The following is a 26,127-nucleotide window of genomic DNA, read 5'->3' as shown; positions in this document are numbered from 1 at the left end:
TTCCCCTAGCAAAGATTTCCCTCCCCATCAAGAGGCCATGGGTGGTTGGGAAGCACCAGGAAGGGGGATTCCCAATAATAAGTGGCCTAGTTCAGTCTCTTTCTCTTCATCCCCACATACCAGGGACTCCTCCCCACCCCACCCCCACTTTCAGACACCTGGTAGCCTAGCCTAGAGAAACTCCTTCTACCCTCCAGACAGTGGAAGCAGGAACCACTGAAATCCAACAGCACTAAATCAGCAAAACTGACCAAAATAGCCATACAAACGCTCTGAAAATTAAATTATCATTATAACTACAGACTACAAAAGTAGTTCAGAACTTATTTACTAAAACTAAACAGATGACTGCCTGATAAATAAAAGATTCAAATAGAACCCAGAGTCTCTTAACATAATAGAATGTCCAGGAAACAATTGAAAATACCATCAAAGCAAGAAAGAGGAAAATCACAAATATAATGAGAAAAGATAACTAATGCCAACACTGAGATGAATAAGATATAAGATTGTTGAATCACAGACCTGTACCTCTGAAACAAATAATACATTATATGTTTAAAAAAGAGAGAGTAGGAAAGGAAAAATGAAGGGGGGAAAATCGGAGGGGGAGACGAGCCATGAGAGACTATGGACTCTGAGAAACAAACTGAGGGTTCTAGAGGGGACGGGAAGTTGGGGGATTGGTTAGCCTGGTGATGGGTATTAAAGAGGGCACATATTAAATGGAGCACCGGATGTTATACGCAAACAATGAATCATGGAACACTACATCAAAAACTAATGATGTATGTACGGTGATTAACATACCATAATAATAATAATAAAAGGTGTTTGGACTATTTGGCAAATATTTCATCAGACCTCATAAAAATACCTCAACAAGCAATTACAAATTCTCTTGAAACAAATAAAGTGAGGGAAAATCCTAACAAAAATAGAAATTATTAAAATTAAAAAAACATGGAAATTACAGAAATCATAAAATACAATACCCAAAACAAATTAAAATCTTCATAGATGGGCTCAATAGTAAATAATGGAGAGATGATTGATAACAGAATCAGGAGATGATAGAGGTAGTAGATCAATAGAATTTAGCAAATTTGAACCAATAGACAATTGGGAAAGTAAATAGATCTTTAAGGGTCTGTGAGACAATAACAAAAGATCCAACATTCTTATATCTGGAGTCCCAGAAGGTGATGAGAGGGAGTATGGGCCTGAAAGAGCATTCAAGACATATGGCTGAAAACTTCCCAAATTTGACAAAAAGACATAAACTTACGGATTCAAAGAAGTAAACAAACTCCAAAGGAGACAAGCAAACAAACAAATAAAAACTTCTGGCCAAGACACATTAAAATGAAACTTCTGAAAACTAAAGATGAAGAAAAAAAATCTTAAAACCTGCCAAAGAGTAATATCACATTGACTGTAGGAGAAAAACAATTCATATGACAGTGGATTTCTTAACCCCGACTGAGCCACCCAGGTGCCCTGTAAATTTATTATTGTTTAATATCATTCACTTTCCCTTCCAGTAAAAAGATTATACACTTCCACCCACTGGCCATGACTTTCAGTGCCTCTTAGAGCAGGGGCATACTACTTGCCCTATTGACACTGAGCTTGACCATGAGCTTATTTTGACCGCAGAAATATGAACATATGTGTCACAGCTTTGTATGAAGAGAATTCTTAAAGAATGATTGCATGAGGGGTGCCTGAGTGGCTCAGTCATTAAAGCGTCTGCCTTCGGCTCAGGCCATGATCCCAGGGTCCTGGGATTGAGCCCTGCATCAGGACCCCTGCACACTGGGGAGCCTCCTTCTTCCTCTCCCTCCTGCTCCTGTGCTCTCTCTCACTATCTGTCTCTCTCTCAAATAAATAAATAAAAATCTTAAAAAAAATAAATTTACCATATTGAAGCAACAATTTTATAGCAACTTTATTCTCCAGTGGTTATGAAATATTTTATAAGATTTACATTATTGGAACTCAGTATGTACTCACAGTGCTTTAATGGACATTCCATCTAGCATTTCTTAGAGGGTAGTCAATTGAGTAGTGGTCACATATACTCTTCAAAGAAAACAAACACAATGAAATAAATTTGGGAGCTTCTACTTCTTAAAGATTTGCTGTTAAATTGGAAAACCCTTGATCTATATATTTTAGCAGTAACATTTCAAGTATCCTACTTTGATTTCTACAGTGATCACTTAATGTCTTGGAACATAATAAACATCAAGCTTTTATACATATAGTTAACATTTTACAAAATTATAATGACAGCAGTTTTATTAGCCAGCAAATCAAATGACGTTTGTGTCAATTCTATCCATAATGTGAATCAATTAATCTAGAAAGAAATGAAAGTGCAAAAGATTACAAAAAGGAGAAAAATCATCTGGAGTCATAGTTTATTAATAAATACTATTAATTCATGTGTCGCCGGTACATAACATTTGAAACCAACCAGCATTGTTCACCATCTCCAGGAATTTTTTTGATCCATGGGAATTCTCTTCAGTCATTCCTGAGCTGGTACATGGGCTCCTTTCACTGGACTACTCTGTAAATGGAAGAAAATACCCCAAAAATCTACCCCACTGAAGTTAAATGACTCCCTCAGTCACTAAATACAAGCTAGGTGGAGAACTGAAAATAATCCCCAGATCTCCATGATCACAATTGCATCACTAAACCGCACACTCCTTTGGTCGAAATCCTTAGAATGATTAATAAGCTTATTTGGGTTAAAGTGCACATAAGAAACTTCCTTTCTAGACCAACAATAAGGAGATGTGTTCTCATTTTATTCTGACATCTTAGCAAACCACAGATAAATATATGACAAAGAGGTTTTAAAAAATAAGAGATTTGTTACTGACTTTTACTTCAATAGATTTTAAGAGAACAACCCTTTAGCGTTCTTGGCTTACATGCTGATGTTGCTGATAATATTTTATTTGATTTATATAACTTATTTATCCACTAAAATTATGTAGACTATTTGCCTAGGAAATTTGAAAAAATAGAAAATAATTAAATGGCACAGGCACTTTCATCTACAGAAATCAAATGATTACTGTGATATATTAATTTTAATTTGTTCCACTAAAATATACTTTTTTGCCCAAGACCCACAACAAGAAATTAATGTTACATTGTGACCCTTCCCCTCAACACATAATTTGGATATATATTACTGAAAGCTGAAGCAATAGTACTTTTACTACTTGAATATATTTTGTTATTTTCTGTTTTATTCAATTCTCTCTCTCTGTGTCTCTCTCTTTAAATGATGGATAAAACACTTTGTATTGACCCAGTACAGTTTGGTCAATTTTAAATAAATCTAGGTAAAAAGACTTAAAACTAGGTGGAAGATGTATACTATGTATTCTTTCCACCAGTATTATACTGTGGATAGTAAGATATTATTAAAAAAACAAAAACAAAAACAAAAACAAAACCCAGCCAACTGATTTCCAAATTCCTAGGTAGCCAAACACACAAAACTGTATATCAACTCTTCCTCTGCTAGTAATATAAAGGAAGTTTGTTTCCTCCGTATCCTTTCTTCTCACTAACTACAAAACCTACCATGATTTCACTTTTGCCTTAAAAATTTCAGTGAAAGAGTTCTCACCAAGGACACAAATGACTTCCATTCCAAACATTAAATTTAGTTTACAATCCTGATCTTATTTGCCCTCTCAATAGTATCTGACAGTGTTGACCCTTCCTTCTAACATCCTCTTTTTTTTTATAATCTGTCATTACATCATCCTCCCTAAAACTTCATGTTTGGTATCTATTGTAATAATACCATGAGTTCCTCAAGGCTGAATCCTAGACTTTTTCCCTTCTTGTTCCATTTTTTTTTTTAATTTTTAGTTTCAACCTGGAGCAGAGCTCAGGGTATCATGTTATTGAAAATAGGAAAATTATTTATAAATTTATATCTCAAGCCCAGACATTCCTTTGGAGTTTCAAACCAATATAATTAACCACATTATGCTATCTCTTTCACTTATCAGCACCTTATTTGATATGAAAAACCACTTATTTGATATATCAACCCTTTTCAAATTCAACCTATCCAAAATCAAATGTTATCAAACTCTCCAGTCGTGTTCCCCATCAAAATTGTTATTTTCCAATATTACTTATTTCAATGAATGTCACCAATATACATTCAGTTGTATACATTAGAAAGTCACTATTTCCTTAATGTTAATCCATCCCAATAAATTTTATCATTTAAATATTTTTTAGGTCTTCGGACTTCTATCCAACGTGCCACTGCAGAGAGAAACCATTATCTCTTACCTCGTCTGTTATAACAGCTTTCTAAAATTTCTTCCTAGATCTACTCTTGCCCTCATCCTATTCATTCTCCACCCTGCAGCCAGAGTATTATTTTTAAGAACATGTATCTGATAATGTGAATTTTCTGGGAAAAAAAATCCTTAATGGTGTCTTATTGCTCCTAAAATAAAGTCCTAAGTTTCTAGAGAAGCATAGAAAATCTAACATGGCCCAACCCCTCTGTAGGTCTCCAGTTATACTTGGTCTTGTTCCAAGCCCTTGTCCTTTGTTTCTCCTTGCTCATTATGCAGAAGCCACATAGGATCATTTGCAGTTCACCAAAGATAATTTGTCTCTTCTCACCTCTTTATATCTGTCACTATTAATATTGATAATGAGGGGTTTTTTGATAATGAGTTTTAATATTAACTTGTGTTACCTAATTTTTACTCAAACATATTTCACTTCAATATTCACTGTGTCCAATCCCTTAACATATTTCCATAGGCCTATATTTCTTTCTTTAACATCTCTCACAGATATAAATTCTAATTAATATCTGCCTATTCCTACCCAGCTGTCAGCTCTATAAAGGCATGGCCTGTTTCCATTTTTCCTTAGCATTGTGTCTTAGGGGTCTATAAGAGGCGTTCACTATATATAATTGTTGAATATATGAAAAAACCCTATCAAAGACAGTTACCTAAGGGAATAGATTTCATTGTTGTAAGAAGTATATTACATGTTTTAAGAGTATTTTAACCATAATTACTGGACAATTCTCTTACACCATACACAAAGATAAAATCAAAATGGATGAAAGACAGGAATCCATCAAAATCCTAGAATCCATCCCATGGAATGGGAGAAGGTATTTGCCAATGACATTACAGATAAAGGGCTGGTATCCAAGATCTATAAAGAACTTTTCAAACTCAACACCCAAAAAACAAATAATCCAGTCAAAAAAATAAAAATAAATGGGCATGAGACATGAACAGACTTTTCCAAAGAAGACATACAAAAGGCTAACAGACACATGAAAAAATGTTCAACATTAGCCATCAGGGAAATACAAATCAAAACCACAATGAGATACCACCTACATCAGTTAGAATGGCTAAAATTAACAAGACAGGAAATAACAAATGTTGGAGAGGATGTGGAGAAAGGGAACCCTCTTACACTGTTGGTGAAAATGCAAGCTGGTACAGCCACTCTGGAAAACAGTATGGAGGTTCCTCAAGAAGTTAAAAATAGGGCTACCCTATGACCCAGCAATTGCACTACTAGGTATTTACCCCACAGACACAGATGTAGTGAAAAGAAGGGGTACGTGCACCCCCATGTTCATAGCAGCAATGTCCACAATAGCCAAACTGTGGAAGGAATTGAGATGTCCTTTAACCAGCTGAATGGATAAAGAAGATGTGGGTCATATATACAGTGGAATACTACTCAGCCATCAGAAAGGATGAACACCTACCATTTGCATTGACATGGATGGAACTGGAGGGGATTATGCTAAGTGAAATAAGTCAAACAGAGAAACACAATTATCATATGGTCTCACTCATATGTGGATCATAAGGAATAGCGCAGAGGACCACAGGGGAAGGGAGGGAAAACTGATTGGGAAGAAATCAGAGAGGGAGACAAACCATGAGAAACTCTTGACTCTGGGAAACAAACTAAGGGTTGTGGAAAGGGAGGTGGGTGAGGGATGGGGTAACTAGGTGATGGGCATTAAGGAGGGCCTATGATGTGATGAGCACTGGGTGTCATCTGCAACTAATGAATCATTGAACATTACATCAAAAACTAATGATGTACTATATGTTGGCTAATTGATTTTAAATTAAAAAAAAGAAAAAAGATATTTTAACCATAATTGATAAACATTAAATGATATAAATAAAGATGTTTATGAAATTTGTTTTTGGGGGAAGAAACAATTAGGAACACACATGTGTGGTGTATTTTGGATAAATCTCTTTCAGGAATTTTTCTAGTTACAAATTATTCATCATTAATTTTTTTCTTAAGTTTTTTAAATTTTAATTACATTATAGTTAACATACAGTGTTATATTAGTTTCAGGTGTACAATATAGTGATTCAACAATTCTATACATTACTCAGGGCTCATCATGAAAAGTGTACTCTTAAATCCCCATAACCTATGTTACCTATCCCCCTCCCCACCTCTCCTCTGGTAACCATCAGTTTGTCCTCTATAGTTAAGAGACTGTTTCTTGGCTTGGTACTCTCTCTCTGGCTCTCTCACCCCCCCTCCTTTTTTTTTCCTTCCTTTACTGATATGTTTTGTTTCTTAAATTCCACATATGAATGAAATCATGTGGTTTTTGTCTTTCTCTTACTGACTTATTTCACTTAGCCTTATACTCTCTAGCTTCATTCATGTTATTGCAAATGGCAAGATTTACTTCTTTTTATGGCTCACTAATATTCCATTGTATATATGTACCACCTCTTCTTTACCCAATTATCTATTGATGGACACTTGGGCTTCTTCCAGAATTTGGCTATTGTAAATAATGCTGCAATAAATATAGGGTGCATGCATCCCTTTGAATTAGTGTACATGTAATTTTTTGGGTAAATACACATTAGTGTGATTACTGAATCATAAGGTAGTTCTATTTTTAACTTTTGGTGGAACCTCCATACTCTTTTCCACAGTGACTTCACTAGTTTGCATTCCCACCAAGAGTGTATAAGAGTTCCTTCTTATGCACATCCTCACCGACACTTGATTCTTGTGTTTTTGATTTTAGGCTCTCAGACAGGTGTGAGATGATATCTCATTGTAGTTTTGATTTGTATTTCCCTAATGATGAGAGCCGTTGAACATCATTTCATGTGTCTGTTGGCCATCCATATTCTTCTTTGGAGGAATGTCTGTTCATGTCTTCTGCCTATTTTTCAGTTGAATTATTTGTTTTTGGGTGTTGAGTTCTATTAGCTACAAGTACTTTAAAGACTACAATTACATAATTCAACTTAAATTATGTGATTACATTTTACAAGTATAGCTAGAGTCCAAAATTAAAATAATTTAAGCTCATAAAATTTTATAAATGAATCACTAGAACCTATTCAAGAATTTCAGTAACTACCAAATAGTACTAATAAACTAATTGGCATATAATCACATTTTGTGCCAGAGATTTACTTGGTATTATATCGAATAATATATAATAAGATATATATAGCATGCAAAATTAGGTACCTAACTAATCTCTGTGGCTCTTAATACATTCACGAAACGCACACACAAATAACAGAGTGGCTGTTGCTATATCTGTTTTTTCTGAAGATGATTTGTGAAAATATGTGTGTGTTTTCATTTTTATAATACTCTATACACCTATAAAACATCTCCAGATACTAACATAATATCTCACCATGCCCAAGATACTTGGCAAGAAAGATTAGAAGAGATTAGAATATTACAGCTGTTGCCTATTTAGATATGATGCCAAGATATAAGAAGATTTTTAATAATAAACATCAATCATAAAAAATTGGTTATTTTAAGATATGTATTTATCAATTTAAACTGATAACAATTGCCCAACTTTCTTGGGTGACATGCTCCAAAATTTATATATGACTCTTGGGGTATCTACCAAATAATTCAAAATAAGTGAAACTTTGGTTTCCCCCAGGCTTCACCATCAAGCAAAATAAAATGAAGTTGCATAAGTGTCAATTACCTAACATATACTTTACTATTATTATTCCTCATTTCTACATGTAGACCACTCAATTCCTCTTCTCTTCTAATGATATCCCTTCATGCTTATTCCTGAAAATCCTCAAAGGGTGCTTTATATGAGATCACAAAACAATCAATTGGTTATAAGAGACATCTGCCATGTTCTTCCTCTTAATCTCCAATCCTTGCACAAGGTGCTCCCTTCCTGTGAAAACCTTGAACTTACCTCGTGGATGTCATTGGCTTGGTAAAGGCATTGTCTTCTGAAAGTGACTAAGCAATGTTGACTTCATTGCAGAAATAAAGTATCTTCCCACTCCCTGCCATTCTTTGTCATTTGACACTGAAAGCGGCACTTTTTTTCCCCAGATGATAAACTACCTTAAAGTCAACCTTTTCACTGTAGCCTCTGTCTTTTGTGTAGAGGCTCCAGCCTAGTCAAAGTATTTGGCTGAGTACAGGTGGCACCCCCCCACTCTATATACTTTGTTTCCTTCACTTTCCTCCTTGTGGCTCACAAACATACATTCACATACACAAGGTCATCCAAAAGCTTTCATTAAAACAAAAGTTTTGTGGGTAACAAATAACCTCAAATAGATGTTTGGGTATAGGATATCACTTAATGAACTAACAAACTACGAGCAAGACATGAAAATACCCTGAATATTTTTAGTACATTTTCTTAGAATACCGTCAAACAACTAAGTGACATTATGAGTTAAATGTGTTGTTTATTTTTTTTCAGATTTTGTTTATTCTGTTTTAATCCACAAACCATTGACAGTAAGACATTAGGATATACTGAATACAGTTTTTCTTGTACATTTTTTTAGGCCAGTGGCATATAATAGGTGATTTAAAGTGGAGTGAGATGAATTTTTGTTTCATTTAGCTGAAGGAGTGATAAAAACAGAAAAGAATTGGCTTCCTCTGTGACTTTTTATGGACAAGAAAAATAAAAACCTAAATTAAAAAACATTTTATCATGAAATATGTCAGTTCTTTAAACAGCTATCTGATTATCAACTTCTTATGAACTTAACTACTTTATGATTTTCAGAATTGCCTTCATTAATTTCATAAATATTTCTATATTCCTCAAGTTAGTACAAATTAATATACTATTTTGGTATGTTTAGACCATCAAGTATACATTACACTGTAGAAATAACCTGACATACATGCTAAAATTTCAGAAGTCATCAGAGTCTAAGATATATATATATATATATACACATATATATATATATATATGCATATTGTGACCCTATAAGAAGCATTTGTAAAAGTAAATCTTAATATAACATTGAATTAGTGTTTCATTAATTCCTATTATTCCCAAGTCAAGAAATCCTCAGTATGAAATCTATATAATAACTTTTCCCCAAAATCATTGAAGTATAGGCTTTTAGATGGGGAGGCAATCTCAGAAAGCAACTATATTGTACAGTGTTCAGCAATGGCTCTAGAGTCAGACAGCCTGGCTCCAAGTCTTACCTCTTGCACTTCCTAGCTCTGTTACCTTAAGTAAAATGTTTTGCCACTGACTGTGCCATCAGAGTAATAATATCTATTTCTATAGATGTGTTGTGTAAAGTGAAAGAGACCATTAATATGAAATGCATAGAATTGTGCCTGGCAAACTGTTACTTTTTATTCTATTATCTGAGACCTTCATTATGTACATAAGGAAAGTTCCATTATGATAATTTGTCTTGGATTATAGATTAAAAACTTGGAGCTCAGCAAGGTTAACTATTATGTCAATATCATACCATAAGTATCAAATTCACTATGAATTCAAGGACCAAACTACCTCCGCAATGTCTGGGAAACATTTGAACAAAGAAGACCTTATTGTGTAAGTTTATAAACTCCCAAGTAATTACTTTGGGGAACAACATTACAACATTATAGGAGACTATGAATGAATCCTGTTATAGTTCTTACTTCTGATTTCAAAGTGAACAGATAAAGGAATATGGAAATTCATATGTATTTTTTCTCCAGCTCTCTCTGTCATCACTTCCAGTTGTAATGAAATTTTTCTTTTTATTCTTCATTACATTTATTTTCCTTAAAGATTATTTTGGTTAGCAGATTCTGAATTCATTATAAAAGAGTTAAACAAATTTAATATCATTCATCTCATGTAGAAATAAGCTAATCAAATTGAGGGTCCAAATTAAAGAGAACCAAGTATCAAAATGTCTGTCAATATCAAGTTTTGACTGTGAGTTACAGCTAGAAAAGCAGAAGGAGCTCATTCTTAGTAAATATGTGAGTGCACATGTATTCACATATGTAAGTGTGAATTGGGGATGGTGATGGATGATTTGTTTTGTCCTGATGGTATAAATAAAAGTCAAAAGGTGAGATGAGAGAATCCCATAGCAAAAGTAAAATGGTATGTTCAAATCCATGTTCTGAGACTATTTTGGCTTAAAAATATATAATTTCTTCTTTGATCCTCATTTTTCCTTTTTGTTGTAAAGTGTAGACATTGAAATAGATAATTCCACAGGTACAGATATTTGTAATGAATACCAGTTGGAAATATATATTTTTTAATGAAGGATTCTGAATATCTGCTTCATCCATTTTTGTGACATTGTTTCTGAACATCATTGTTCAGCAATATCAACAAAACAATACATTAAATGTCAGAGAAATAATAGATAATTATTTATTATCTCCTGAATATAAATTTTCCAAAAGAAAATAACAAAAAAGGAAAGAAGCATGAAATCTGGAAGAAACTATAAATAAATGCTGAAAGGAAATAACGCAAAGCATTCCAAGAAACACAGAAAAAAAAATGAAGGAAAATTCCCCAAGAAAAAAAAATATAGATCAGCCATCCTGTGTAACAAGGATGAAAAGAGCATTCCAAAATTAAAAACTACTAGATGAAATTCCTTTTAAGGTGATTGTGTGGTAATGACGCAAAGATCAAGTTTCTACTCTTTAGGATAGCAGCATTTAATCTGATTAAAAGTTTGCCAAATCACTGATTTGTACAGCAACTGTGGGCTAAATATTCCTCTAAGCTTCATTAAGGCATGAGCTGGTTTGAGTAAAGAAGTAAAGGGAATTAAAGTAAAGCTCTTCTTCAGAAAAGAACAAATTTAGAACGTTAAAAGTGGAGTGCAGTGTATTATATATTAAAGGGAGGCATAACAAGAAAGTCAGTGAACTTCAAAGTCAAACAAACTCTTCTACTCCATGATTTAAACCACATGACTAAAGCACAGTGAATCTTTGCCTGGAAAAGAATATAACTTGAAATAACATAAAACAGGTACAGATTTTTTCTTAAATATATATCACCTTTATTTTGCTAAGTGACAAAATTTGTTTTTAGTATTGAACATTACAATTTTTTTGTAAGCAGCAGATTATGAAGAATCCTAGTCTTCCAGCATGCCACTTTAAATAACAGTCTATTCAGTTAGTACAACATTGATAACAAAATTTCCTGTCCAAAATATACAACTTGAAAAATCTACTTTTGTAGGATTGGCAAACTGTTCTATAATGCTGGCTAGAGCACAAATTTCTTCCTTTGCCCTCACTTGGCCCTAATCAATCATCCATATACAACCACCACACGTATGTCCCAGGCACTCGCCTCAGTAGAAGACAGGATCTCGTCAGGGATCCTGTGAATCACAGATAGCTCTAAAATCCGCAATTTGATTTTTTTTTTTATTTTTCCAGGACACTCCTGAAATGTTATCTCATTTTTTCTCCCCATTTGTTAATTAATTACCTAGTTAATCAATGCTAACTTGATTATTACTAGTAATACACTACCACAGGATCTAGGCAAAAGAGATGTATCAGATATAGACCCTGCAAATCCCAGGGTAGAGCTTTCCAGGATAAAGGAGAAGGCCATGCAAAAGCACTTTAAATATAGTACATCTAAGAGGAAATGTTTGATTCTCTTTCCCTGAACCCATCCATTCCCTGATCCACACACAGACCAAATGTATTCTTTCTTATTTACCCATTTTTATAAACGGCAGTGGTCTATAACATTGAGAATGTTGGGAGTTCCTATTTCACTGGGTTATTTTGAAGATTAAATAAATTTATATGTAAAATTACTTAGCATGCTTATTATTATAATTATTCAATAATTATTTAGAGACTTTTCATTTTGGTGTTTTATTTGTATTGCTAAAATTTCCAAATGGTCAGTCTGTTGTTTTGCCTTCTCTGTTTTGATATACTGTTTCCTGGTATCATTGTTATTTTTTATCTTTGCTATTACTTTTTAGGTTTACTTGCTGTAGTTAAAGATTATGACATTTATGATGATAATATGCACACATATGCCCACAAACACATATTTTAGGTTTCTTTGTTTTTCAGTTTTTAGCCAATTTTATTACCTGTTATTCAGAGCATTGAAAAAATCTTATAAACCCTATTTTAGAAAGAAAAGAGCCCTAATAATGCAATTTTTAAAAAAATTTTTAACTTTTACTGTTGTTCTTTGGTTTCTAGCATCAAGTTGTAATATTGCTCTATCACATATAGAGTGCCATGTGCTAATTTTCCCTCTGTCTCTCATATTGTCAATGTCTTCTTATATTTTTAATATTTTTTGCTTTATACAATATTCCTTTGTACATAGGGGCTGTGGATTTAACTTTGTTCATTATAAAATTAGCCTATTGATCCCAGTGATTAATATTTCTTTGAATTATGTTTTTTCTGATATTAATTTCATCATAATAATAATTATTTCTCTTTGAATATTTCCACTTTATATTTTTAAACTTTCTTGAGTCTTATTTCTCTCTTAAAGGTAAATTTTAAATTTAACTTTAATAGAAAAAAATTTAAATTGTAATACTAAAATTTCAGATATGTATTTCTCTCCCTATGTTGTAGATTTTCTTCTTAGATTTCTACTTTGCTTGGTTGCACTATTGTAAGGAATCTCCCTGTTTACTTTTATACCTGCAAGACAAGGAGTAATTTTGCCTCCTGGGGAACAATTGGCAATGTTTGGAGACAATTTTGGTTAGACATCTCAGAGAGGATAAATTTTGCCACTCTCTTCTAGTGGGCAGAGATTAGGGATGCTGTCAAACATATTGTAATGCACAGGACAGGCTATCACACAGTTGTCCAGCCTCAAATGTCAATAGTGCTAAGGTTGAAAATCTTGCTTTATAGTGAGGAAGGTGTATCTATTTACACACATAATTTCAGATTCCTCACGACCTACTGAAAACACCAATATTCAAGGATTGTTTTATTTTTAATTACATTAGAAGTCATCTTTTAATTAATCAGCTATGTACTGGTACTTATATTCCTCGATTAGAGTAATTTCAAAGATAAATAATTTTCCAACGTGCCTGATCACAATTGTACTTTATAGATTTTCTCAATTTGTTCTGAAATTTTAATACATATTTTTGGTTTTAAATTTTATTAAATTATAAGTTATCATGAGAATCGCTTATTATTTAACTATCAATTAATGGCTACTTCTATTTTTATAGTATTAAAAAGGGGGCTAACAGCTTGAAAGTCAATGATTTGGAGTGACACTGTATATTTTCCCTGCTCAGGAATCTCATTCTAGGCAAAACAAACAAACTACAACAAGAAAAACAAAAAAGTGCCTTAAACTACCTAGAGCACTTTTTTTTTTAATTTTTTTATTGTTTTGTTAATCACCATACATTACATCATTAGTTTTTGATGTAGTGTTCCATGATTCATTGTTTGTGCATAACACCCAGTGCTCCACGCAGAATGTGCCCTCTTTAATACCCATCACCGGGCTGACCCATCCCCCCACCCCCCTCCCCTCTAGGGCCCTCAGTTTGTTTCTGAGTCCATCGTCTCCCATGGTTCGTCTCCCCCTCTGACTTACTCCCCTTCATTCTTCCCCTCCTGCTATCTTCTTCTTTTTCTTTTTTCTTAACATATGTTGCATTATTTGTTTCAGAAGTACAGATCTATGATTCAACAGTCTTACACAATTCACAGCACTCACCATAGCACATACCTTACCCAATGTCTATCACCCAGCCACCCCATCCCTCCCACCCCCCCACCACTCCAGCAACACTCAGTTTGTTTCCTGAGATTAAGAATTCCTCATATCAGTGAGGTTATATGATACATGTCTTTCTCTGATTGACTTATTTCACTCAGCATAACACCCTCCAGTTCCATCCACGTCGTTGCAAATGGCAAGATCCCATTCCTTTTGATGGCTGCATAATATTCCATTGTGTATATATACCACCTCTTCTTTATCCATTCATCTGTCGATGGACATCTTGGCTCTTTCCACACTTTGGCTATGGTGGACATTGCTGCTATAAACATTGGGGTGCACATACCCCTTTGGATCCCTACATTTGTATCTTTGGGGTAAATACCCAGTAGTGCAATTGCTGGATCGTATGGTAGCTCTAATTTCAACTGTTTGAGGAACCTCCATACTGTTTTCCAGAGTGGCTGCACCAGCTTGCATTCCCACCAACAGTGTAGGAGGGTTCCCCTTTCTCCGCATCCCCGCCACCTAGAGCACTTTTTAATCTCCTTAATCATACCTGGCATATTTAAAAATCCCATTCTTTCCTTCTGTAATATTTACAGGTTATATGAATCTTTCTACTATTTTTACCTGCAACCTTCCCTTCTCCAACCATCCAAGCCAAACACACACACACACACACACACACACACACACAGAGTGAACATTTTCTGAAGTCCTACATATCCCAGGATCAAGAGCATTAAGACTCATTCCCCTTTACATTTGTTCTACTTGGCCACTAGATTTACAGGCTTGAGTGGATACAGAAAAAAAATCAGAAGGGAATTCAGGAGAAAGAAGAAACAATATATCTCAGGAAGTCATTTCTGCACAGTGAAAGTGAGAGTGAGCTTCCCAGGATTTGTTGTTACTGTCCACTCTGCTGCACACATTACCATATTTATATTAGCCTTGAATGTGCTTCTTACTATAGCCCCATCACTTCTGTGATTAGTATAAGTTTCTCTAACATTGACAAATATTTCACCCTTGCCCTTACTTTGACAGGTTGTTGCAACTCTTTATCTTTTTAAAAATTCCATGTTTATTTTAATAGAACTCTAGGAGGTTGTATGCAAGCCCCACACTATCTCTTTACTGAAATATCTTATACAATTTTTTTTTTCCGAATCAGTCCATCTATCTTCTATGAAGAATCTTCTAATGCCGTTTTATTGGGTCAGTTTCTACAAAAGGACAAATAATGTCTCCATTTTTTTCTTCATTTTTATCATATAATATAAAAGCCAGTTTGTGCTCAAACTTTTCATCCACATGCTTTCCTCCTCGCAGCTTCACCTCACAACACCTATTTCAAAACTATTTCACCTGGATATGACATACTCACCATGTTCTTTCACTGTTTTCTAGAATGCAATATGGTGAGGCTCACCATTGAAGAACTGGAGATTCCTAATATTCACAGGTTATACTTGCTAATGTGGCCCTTTTTTTGTATTAATGCCTCAACATAGTGATGTTTTCTTGATTTGTTTCCTCTTTGATTTATTCTATGTAGACAGCATACTTTTCTGTTCTCTACATGTTCTTTTCCTCCTAAATTTCTCTGTGTCTTTTGCATTCTCATTTAGATCTCTGAATCACATGGGTCTTTTATCAGTGAGTACATCCTCTTGTATTTGTTATTTCTACATCTTGTCTTTGACTAACATGGATTAAAATGACCTTATTAGAGGGGTGCCTGGGTGGCTCAGTTGGTTAAGTGTCCAACTTTTTATTTCAGCTCAGATCATGATCTCAGGTTTGTGGAACCCAGTCCCATATCAGGTTCCATGCTGGGCATAGAGCCTGCTTAAGATTCTCTCTCTCCCTCTCCTGCCCTCTTAAAAAAAAAAGAGAGAGAGACCTTATTAGAGGAAAGCTAAGTAATGAGAGTTAGCATTGATTGCCTGGTGATTAGGAGTCTTGTATGGTAACTAACAATGTGGTTCTGAACATAGACTGTACCACTATGTTATAAACATAGAGATGTGGGAAAATCCTTGAGATTAAAATTAATAAGTATTATTTTTATATTATAGACATTTTAAGAACTAAATGTATAAGGAAGACAATGATAAACAATTTCCAGTGTTCTAACTAGACACATTATTGCACTGCAACTTGATGAAACTATAATTATATACACCTCCAATATCAGATTCAGGAATATCAAATTCTAACACATATATCATTATTATCCTTACTACAACTATTTAACAGTCATTTATAATGGATTATGATACTCTTTCTCTTTAGCATAGCCTGAGTACCTTCTACCACACTCATAGCAACTACTACCAATTGATCTGTGTGGAGACATGAAATAAAATGTATTCACCATAAAATAAAATTAAAATAATTTAAAAATAAAACTTAAAATAATATATAATAAAATTGTACATATTATCTCTATCTGTAAGCCTCTCACATTCTATAGAACGAATACAAATCTTTGATTTCACATACTTATTTTCTTTTATCTACAGTGATTCTGTTTTTGTGACTTAATCTCTATTAATTTAAATTTCAGTCCTAAATCCTGGAATATAATAAAAGCCATGGTACTTTTTATGTTAAGATAATATATAATGTTAATGATTTGAGAAGTGAATTTTACAAAACTAAGAATAATTTTTTCCACAGAGTGGCTGTATCATTTTACATTTCTTTTTTTAATATCTTTTTATTTTAATGTTCAATTAGCCAGCATATAATTCTCTAGTCAAAGTGTTTTTTGATTAATGATTAATTTTTTTCTGGCACCTATTTGGGGTACATTTCCAGAGCAGTGTTGCATAGGTTGGCTGGTCAATATAACAATGTAGTAATCCAGAAGTTCAAATGTCTTCTAGGAACAAATAAACCTCTGTTTATAAAAATAACTCTAGTAGCTATAGTAACAAATTGTCTATGTGCCCTTTAAAGTAAGTTTCAATGTACAACAGCCCACTTAATACTTATTAAATAAAAGGAGAAGTATCCAAAAGTTTTACGATGGAAGTAATTATATTAGATAACAGAGACAATTCTTTAGCAGGAAATTGATATGTGATTGAAATTCAAGTTATTACTCTTATTCAATAAAAACCTAGTATTTTGGGCACCTGGGTGGCTCAGTCTGTTAAGCATCTGCCTTCGGCTCAGGTCATGATCCTGGGGTCCTGGGATCCAGTCCTGCATCAGGCTCCCTGTTCTACAGGGAGCCTGCTTCTCCCTCTGTCTCTGCCTCTCTCTCCCCCTCTCTCTCTCTGTCTCTCATGAATAAATAAAATCTTTAAAAAAAAAAAAGACCTAGTATTTTCCCAAGCACTACTCTTACACAGTTTCTGAAACTGTAAACATAGCTTCTTCAAATTTGTCATCAGTTTTTGTAGAATACTAAGACTTTGTAGAACTTTATACATAGATCTTTTTAATGAACAATGTAGTTCCTTGAAATATACTACTACATTTAGTATTTCATTCATTTTAAAGACTAGATGTCAAAATCCGTCCCTTAAAGAATCCTGTGTAATACATTTGAGTATATACATGAGCAGAAAAGTCTATGGTCATAAGTATAGGTTTTTGTGTTATGAGTATTTTAAAGTTACATATGAGATTCTGTTGAAATTTGAATTTTTAAGAAAACACTACTGATAGTCTCATTTTTATAGTTCAATGCCTGTGGTTTAACATTTAGTGTCAGTGGGTATCTGTCATTTTTTCTCTGTCATTCATCTAACCTCCCTTCTAAGTTTGCCATGTTAATAAAAAATAATAAAGAAAGAAGGGGAAAAAAAGAAGGAGTACATACCACATAGATTCACTAAATTAGAAACCCTAAACTAGGGCAATTTCTGTGGCTTGGACCAAGAACTTTGACTACCATATCATCTATCCAATTCCTGGTCATCCTGAAAGACCTCTCAAAGAATACTTGACTGTAAGATACTTTGGTCATTGTCCCAATTAACATTTACAGCTTTCATCTTAGTGTTCTTAAACAACTGTTTTTAATAACTTCTCAATGCCCCCTGTAATAGTCTAACTGTATTATGATTCCTTTTATAGTGATTTGTCTCTGTTAGTGAATTTTGGGTAACTTGAGAATCATTAATCTTTGTCTCCTAGGTAACTAGCATAAGACCCAGTCCTCAATGTAGATTTTCTGAATTGAACTGAAACGGGAGATTTGATGGTGTTTTTATATTTACCAGTAGTTCTGTTATTTTATGCATATCTAGTCATATTTTTATCCAGGTTCATTTTCAATATCTGAACACACACTAAAGAAAAAGCTTAGTGATAGTACTTGTGAATAAATACAATGATGGTGGAAAGAAAGGGAAGTAGGAAGGAAGGAGATAGAGATCATTTTCTTGTGAGATTGAACACATAAATTCAATTACATTAACCTCAGAATCTAACCAGCTAAGTTAATTAGTCATAAAATATTCCAGAGGTTTAAAGTCAATAATGAAATAAACCCTACCCTATTGGCCTGTACAGATAGGTATGCCTAAATACAAGCCCCTAAAACTATGACTCTGGGTGAAAAGAAAAAAAAAGATTTAATAAAGATCTCAAGCCCTGTCTGTATAGCTTTAGATACTAGTGTGTAAAGAAACTAAAATAAATGAATACTTCCAGTTCTCATGTGGACCATAGAGCAGGAGATCAGATTCCACATTTCCATGTGTAATGACCTCAGACTCCAGAGCAGTGTACCTCTTTAAAATGTGTATACAGTGTTCAAGACTTCAGTTGTCATTATGAAATATGTGGTTTGATTTGTCACTGCGTGTACTCTGAGATACCCATAAACACAGAGTTTCATGCTTCAGACATCGTCATACATAATGAACACAGCTTGGGACTCAAGTGTATATTATTTGTACAGCTTCAGATGCCAGAATTTATAGGGTATTCAAAATATCTGCTCACATATCCTTGTTCCAATAATATATACCTCCATTCACTGGGAGATAAAACTTCATATGCCTGAGTAATTCCAGACCAAAATTTTCTACTTAAAGAAATGGAGGCAAGAAAGGAATTTCATAAATAATATGCATGCACTACTCTTATCAGTCTTTTTAAAAAGTCCTATTTAATAATGCCAATTTAAAATGTTATACTACATGCAGACTAAATATATAATGAATTTTAAGCATGATTTCATACATTTTTAGAATGTTCTTCCATAATTAACTTCCATAATGAACTTCTAAAAATAAAATAATAATTATAATCTAGTAAGCCATGAGAACATTGAGTACTCTGATATGACTGCATTAACTTTAAGGGTTTTTTTTATTTAATTTGATAGCTTCTGGCCCTTTTATAAAGGAAATCCTGCTAATGATCAATGAAGCCAACTTCTCTTAACACATGATGTGCAAGAGCAAAATGGGTATAGAGTCATAGAGGAACAGATATCTCCGCTATCATGTAGCTATTATTATGGGGTATGGTTAGACCCAGAAGTGTCAATGTGTCTTAGAAGATAATAGGTAAGATCAGAGGTCATGTAGCCTTTACCTGAAATGACAAAATTGATCTTATTATAAATTGAAGATCTGTTATACAGACAATAAAAAATATATATCTATATATAATATGTATTCATATATAATATATAAATAAATGTTCAGTACTTGTGTACAAAAATGAATAGAATCCTTTAACATTTATGTGATACTTATTGCATACCTAGTAGATCTCAGATTTTACAAGGAGTATGCTGCATATTGTATGAGTTTCCTAGGCTGCCTTAACAGAGTACCACAAACTGGGTGGCTTAAAACAACAGAAACTTATTTTTCCACATTTCTGAAGACCAGAAGTCCAAAATCAAGGTACTGGCAGGGCTATGTTCCCTCTGAAATATGTAGAGGAATTCTGCCTTGACTTCTGACTTCTGGTGGCTTACCAGCGGCCTTTCCTGTTCCTTGTCTTGCCGCTATGTAACTTCAATTTCTGCCCGCTTTGTCACATTATGTTCTCCCTGTTTCTCTTTCTTCCACGTGATCCTCTTCTTATAAGAACATCAGTCATATTGAATTGGCCCACCATACTCCAGCATGACTTCATCTTAACTAAGAACATCTGCAATTCTATTTCCAAATAACGTCATTCTGAGGTTCTAGGGGCTAGGACTTCAACATATCTTTCTCAAGGGAGACACAACATTAAACGTGTGTTCTCTAATTTCATTCTATTTAGTCCTATTATTTGGCTTTGTTTATCAATATTTTACAGATATAAAGGAGCTCTAAGTTAAAGAAAATCAATGGACTTCCAAATAGTAATTTGAGGAGTTGACATCTGAACCTCATTTTTCTAATCACAAAGCCAGTGAAGAAATTCTCATGAAAAACAGCTAACTAAAATACAAGACATAGTTAAATCAATGTCTCTAAGTGTAGTGGAAGCCAAAGGGGTAATTAATTGCTTCTGACTGGAGAGATCATGAAAGGATTAATATAGGTTATTACAGTTGAGTTCAACCTTAGTGGATGGGTTAGAATTTATTAGGGAAAGGAGAAATGTGTAAAGGTTGGGAGGGCTTTGAAAAAAGTTTGGAAAGATAATGGTATTTAAATCAATTGTCTCTTTCAGCTGCAAGTAACAACTCTCAGAAAACACCACTCAAACTCACTAAAACAAAAAGGAATTTATTGGTCCATGTAGTTCAAGGTCCAGAAATAGCTCAGAATTCAGGGCTAGCCTAATTTAGTGGATCCAGGTCTACGGATTTCACTTGAACTTCATTTAGGTGTGCCCTCCTCTGCAGGCTTTCTTCTCAGGCTCTTTCTCTTATAGTGGCATAATAGAAATAGCCATTTCCCTATATACCAAGACTTCCAAAAAAAAAAAAAAAAAAAAAAAGAGAGGCAACTTTTCTCCTGGCATTACAAGAAAGAGTCCCGTGTTTCTACCTTATTGCACATATGTCCACTCCTGATGCAATCACTGTATTCTATAAATGAGAATATGAATGTAAAGAATTTAGAACAGGGCATGGAACAACATTAGTGTTATATAGATGTTAGTTGCTATTACTAGGTGCCCATTCTTGGTGGCCCAGAGAATCCTTCATATACCTTTGTCATTATACCCCAATATATTATACACAGATTTCATCATCCCAGTGAGTATTTCCTTCCATATTATGAATTTCTTAATAGTGGACTACCATATCTTATTCATCTTATATCCCCAGTGACTAGCATGTTGTTGTATGGCATGTGTTTGTTTGTTAAATGAAATGATGCTAGATAGATGTAAAAAGCTATTGAAATAAGAAAATAAGACCAGATAATTTGTATAAGAGGAAACAAAATAAATCCACCATTATACTCACCCTTTTATTGAATAAATATATACCTTTTATTATTAATTTGAAAGAACAAGAAATATTGTACTGACATATTGCCTTCAATAACTCATTAACTCTATGTAACTTCAGGAATTTGGGGAGGTGATATGAGGTTAAGTTTCACTCTTTTTAAAGTAACAAAATTAGAAAGTACTAGAGACTTGCCACTCAATTCAACAAATGCTTATCACTCATAAATTATGTATGGTACCAATTATGTTACATGATACAGATGAAAAAGCATTCAGTCAGTCATGATCCTAAAAGTATTTATTGGTGTGACATATCACAATTAAGTAAATATGTCATGTCTATAATTTCAAAAGTTTGTATTAAATTTCCAGAGAAGCATAAAGTTTCTGGAAACTATATACTTTAACTGTATCATTAGAAATATACATATTCTAGGCAACATGTACATTATGGTGGTTCTAATGTCAAAGTTCATCAAATTGATCATGTTTAATCTATTTTACATGAATACTGCTCTCTACAATCGGATTCCTCTTCTCTTTCTAGGAAAGGTTTATTGTAATTTCAAATATAATTTTTCTGGTAATATCCATTCTTCCTCTTTCACAAGAAACTCCTATCTGGTTTTTATAGTAAATAAACATACAAAAGGACCATATTTTGAATAGATAAGATAGATCTTTAATAATCACCATTCCTTCACACCATCCAATTTAACGCAAGACACTATTTTGTCATTACCTCAAGATTTCTTTGTACTTCATTATGGAAATAACTAACATGAAGTTTTCACTGATTGATTCTCTTCTCTGTTAATCCAAATAACAGATCTTCTTTGTAATATTAATTTTAACATTGATTTTCTGAATATTTATGAGCATACAAATTATTTACTAGAAATTTCCTTCTCTCGGGTGTTGTATCCCTCAGACAGCAATATTTAGTAAAACGCTTCTTATTAAAACCTTCAGTTTAGGTCTGACAGTTCTTTTATGAAATAGTAGCATAACAGACTTTTGGGCATTCATTATTATCACCTCAACATTGGATAGAAACTGGGAAATTTATTGGGTGTTTTGTTTTGTTTTTGCTTTTCTATGAAATACAAATCCAGAAAGATTTTAGTAGGGAAGATTTATCAGGGACTAGTGAGCCAGTAGGATTGGCAACCTTCCTTTTCAGTGTTCATTCATATTGAACATCTCTTTATCCAGTCCCCAAAGTTATACATCTCCCCTTTAACAGATCAAGCTCAAATGGAAAAGACAAAAATTGTCTTTCCTTAGTTTCATTTAAAACAATTCTCATAATGATCTTTTGAAAAATCTTATAAAATAAAAAAAAGAATAAAAAAGAAAAAGGTTGGAGAGGAGGCAAGATGGCGGAGGAGTGGGGGACCCTGTTTCAGCTGGTCCCCTGAATTTAGCTGGTTATCTATCAGACCATTTTGAACACCCACAAAATCAGCCTGATATGTAAGAATATATATCTAGATCTCTACAAGCAGAAAAGTCACTCCTTTTTGCAAGGTAGGACATGAAGTGTCCGGAATCTGCAAGGAGATATCGAAAGATAAACAGAGCAGGGGAGGGAACCTCCATAAGCTGGGTCCTGGAAAGTGATATATCACCGGATTGCAAAATCAGAATTCTTAGAAATCTGCTCTAGCGAGAGACATCCCTTTCTGAAAGGAGCTCTGGAAATGAAAAGGCAGAATTCTAGGTAGGGCATTGTGCTCTTGGGACACAAGGAACCACAGAGCAAAAGGGGATGACTAAACCAGTAGAGTGCCCAGCAGTGTAGCCAGGAAGCAGGTTATGATCAGCAAGCCCAGGAGGGAACTCTCAGCTCTGATCTCAATAAACCCCAAGCTGGGCCAGTCAATAACCACTCTTTTCTCCAGCAGCCTGAAAATATCTGAAACCTGCACCCGTGACCAGGCAAAAACTCACAGAGTGGTATTGGCCCGGAAAGGGCTTTAGAGTAGCTCCCAGACATGATCTAGGAGATTTGGGTGCGGGGGAGCCCCCAGCTGCTCACGGTGTTAGAATCACAAAGGGCATTGGCACTGTAGGGCCCCTGGGACTACCTCTGAGAGAGTTGCCATGAGCGCACACTGAGGGAGGCTACGGTTTTCAGTGGTGTATGCAGACGTGGAGATTGTCCTGGAGGGCTTATTAAAGAGGGCAGACTGAATTTTCTGCTCTGGGCCAGATGTTTGGCTGTGGACATTTTTTTTTGCTCTGATCCTCTGAAGAGGCCTGGAAAGCCCCCAGGGAACAAAAGCCGCACTCAGTGGACTGGTTTCCACTGAGCCCATGCCACGGACAGGGGGCGGGGTAACTCGGCACAGGCAGGGTTACTTGAGAAACAGCTTGGTGCCCCCCGCCCCAGAAAGACAGGCTGGAAGAACAGGTGGAGGACAAGCCTATAGATCCCACAAGACTGTAAAATTCCAGCACCAGGGAAAAATAGTATACTGAGCTCCAGGTGTGGCTTCATGACTTGTTTATTTTTCAGATAAAATTCTCCTTTTCTTATGCTTTTTCTTTTTCTTTTTCTTATGCTTTTTCTTTTTTTTTCTTTTTACTTTCTTCTGATTTCTACTAGATATTTATTATATCAACTTATATTCCATAGTCACTTTTTAACTTGTATTTTTACACACCTATATTTTTTATAAATATATGCCTTATTTTAGTCCTTTTTTCACTCTATTCAATTTTACTACAATGCCCTACCTAGAATTCTGCCTTTTCATTTCCAGAACTCTTTTCAGAGAGGGATGTCTCTCGCTAGAGCAGATTTCTAAGAATTCTGATTTTGCACTCCGGTGTTATATCACTTTCCAGGACCCAGCTTATGGAGGTTCCTTCCCCTGCTCTTTCCCTCTATATATAGATATAGATATAGATATATAGATATAGATATAGATATAGATATAGATATAGATATAGATATATATCCAAGTTTTACTTTCCTTGTAATTTTGGGACATAGTATCCTCTAACACACAGACCAAAATATACGCAGGAACAACTGAAACACCCTGCTTTGTCCACACTGAGCAATTATAGCCCCTCCCCTCCCCCTCTTTTTTAAAATTTTTAATTTTTTAATTTTATTCTTGTGTTTCATTTTAGCTTTATTGTTTTGGTGGTGGCTTCTAACTACTCCGGATTTTCCTAAGGTGCATCTTGTTTGGGTCGTGGTTGATATTTTGGACTCTGCTCATTCACTCAACCATCCCTGGACAGAATGACTAGGAGGAACTCTCAACAAAGAAAAGAAACAGAGACAATGTCCTCTGCCTCAGAACTAATGGATATGGATATAAGCAAGATGTCAGAGAAAGAATTCAGGATAACAATCATAAAGTCAATAGCTAAGCTTGAAAGAAGCATTAGTGACAATATAGAATCTCTAAGAGCAAAAATGAGATCTAATCAGGCCAAACTAAAAAATGCTATGAATGAGATGCAGTCTAAACTGGATACTCTAACAGCCAGGGTAAATGAGGCAGGAGAGATAATTAGTGATCTAGAAGATAAGCTGATGGAAAGGAAGGAAGTTGAGGAAAACAGAGATAGGCTGCTAGTAGCATATGAAAAAAGGATTGCAGAGACTAATGATGCCATGAAATGTTCCAATGTCAGAATTATTGGGATCCCAGAGGGGGTGGCGAGGGGGGGGGGGCTAGAAGGTATATTTGAGCAACTCATAGCTGAGAACTTCCCTAACCGGGAGAAAGAAACAAGCATTTGAGTCCAAGAGGCAGAGAGGACCTCTCCCAAAATCAGTAAAAATAGATCAACACCCTGATATATAATAGTGAAGCTTGCAAATTTTACAGCCAAGGAAACTATCCTGAGAATAACCAGGGAGAGGACGTTCCTTACATATGGAGGGAGGAACATCAGAATAACATCAGACCTGTCCACAGAAACCTGGCAAGCCTGAAAGAGCTGGCAAGACATATTCAGGGTACTAAACGAAAAGAACATGCAGCCAAGGGCGCCTGGGTGGCTCAGTTGGTTAAGCGACTGCCTTCGGCTCAGGTCATGATCCTGGAGTCCCTGGATCGAGTCCCGCATCGGGCTCCCCGCTCGGCGGGGAGTCTGCTTCTCCCTCTGACCCTCCCCCCTCTCATGTGCTCTCTCTCTCTCATTCTCTCTGTCTCAAATAAATAAATAAAATCTTTAAAAAAAAAAAAAAAGAACATGCAGCCAAGAATACTTTATCCAGTAAGGCTGTCATTCAAAATAGATGGAGTGATAAAGAGCTTTCAGGACAGGCAGAAATTGAAAGAATATATAACCACCAAGTCAGCCCTGCAAGAAATATTAAGGGGGGTTCTGTAAGCTAAGAGAGACCCCAAGAGTCACATAGACCAGAAAGAAACAAAGACAATCTACAGGAATGGGACTTTACAGGAAATACAATGGCACTAAATTCATATCTTTCAGTAGTTACTCTGAATGTAAATGGGCTGAATGCTCCCATGAAAAGACACAGGGTTTCAGATTGGATAAAAAAGCAGGATCCATCCATATGCTGTCTACAAGAGACTCTTCTTAGACCTAAAGACACCTTCAGATTGAAAGTGAGGGGATGGAGAACAATTTACCATGCTAATGGACCTCAAAAG

At 34.7% G+C, this 26,127-nt stretch overlaps 1 protein-coding gene across 1 annotated transcript in view; it reads left to right on the top strand.

Annotated features, from left to right (window-relative positions):
• LOC112826011 (bifunctional heparan sulfate N-deacetylase/N-sulfotransferase 4) overlaps positions 1-26,127 on the top strand; it is a 403,078-nt gene that overhangs the window by 50,589 nt on the left and 326,362 nt on the right. The gene's annotated exons all lie outside the window — the stretch shown is intronic.

This window comes from Callorhinus ursinus, unplaced genomic scaffold (genome assembly GCF_003265705.2).
Source record: "Callorhinus ursinus isolate GAN/ISIS: 27379988/994484 unplaced genomic scaffold, GSC_fseal_2.0 scaffold4, whole genome shotgun sequence".
Taxonomy (NCBI): domain Eukaryota; kingdom Metazoa; phylum Chordata; class Mammalia; order Carnivora; family Otariidae; genus Callorhinus; species Callorhinus ursinus.
The sequence above is the reverse complement of the archived record's forward strand: the minus strand, read 5'-3'. Positions and strand labels throughout refer to the sequence as shown.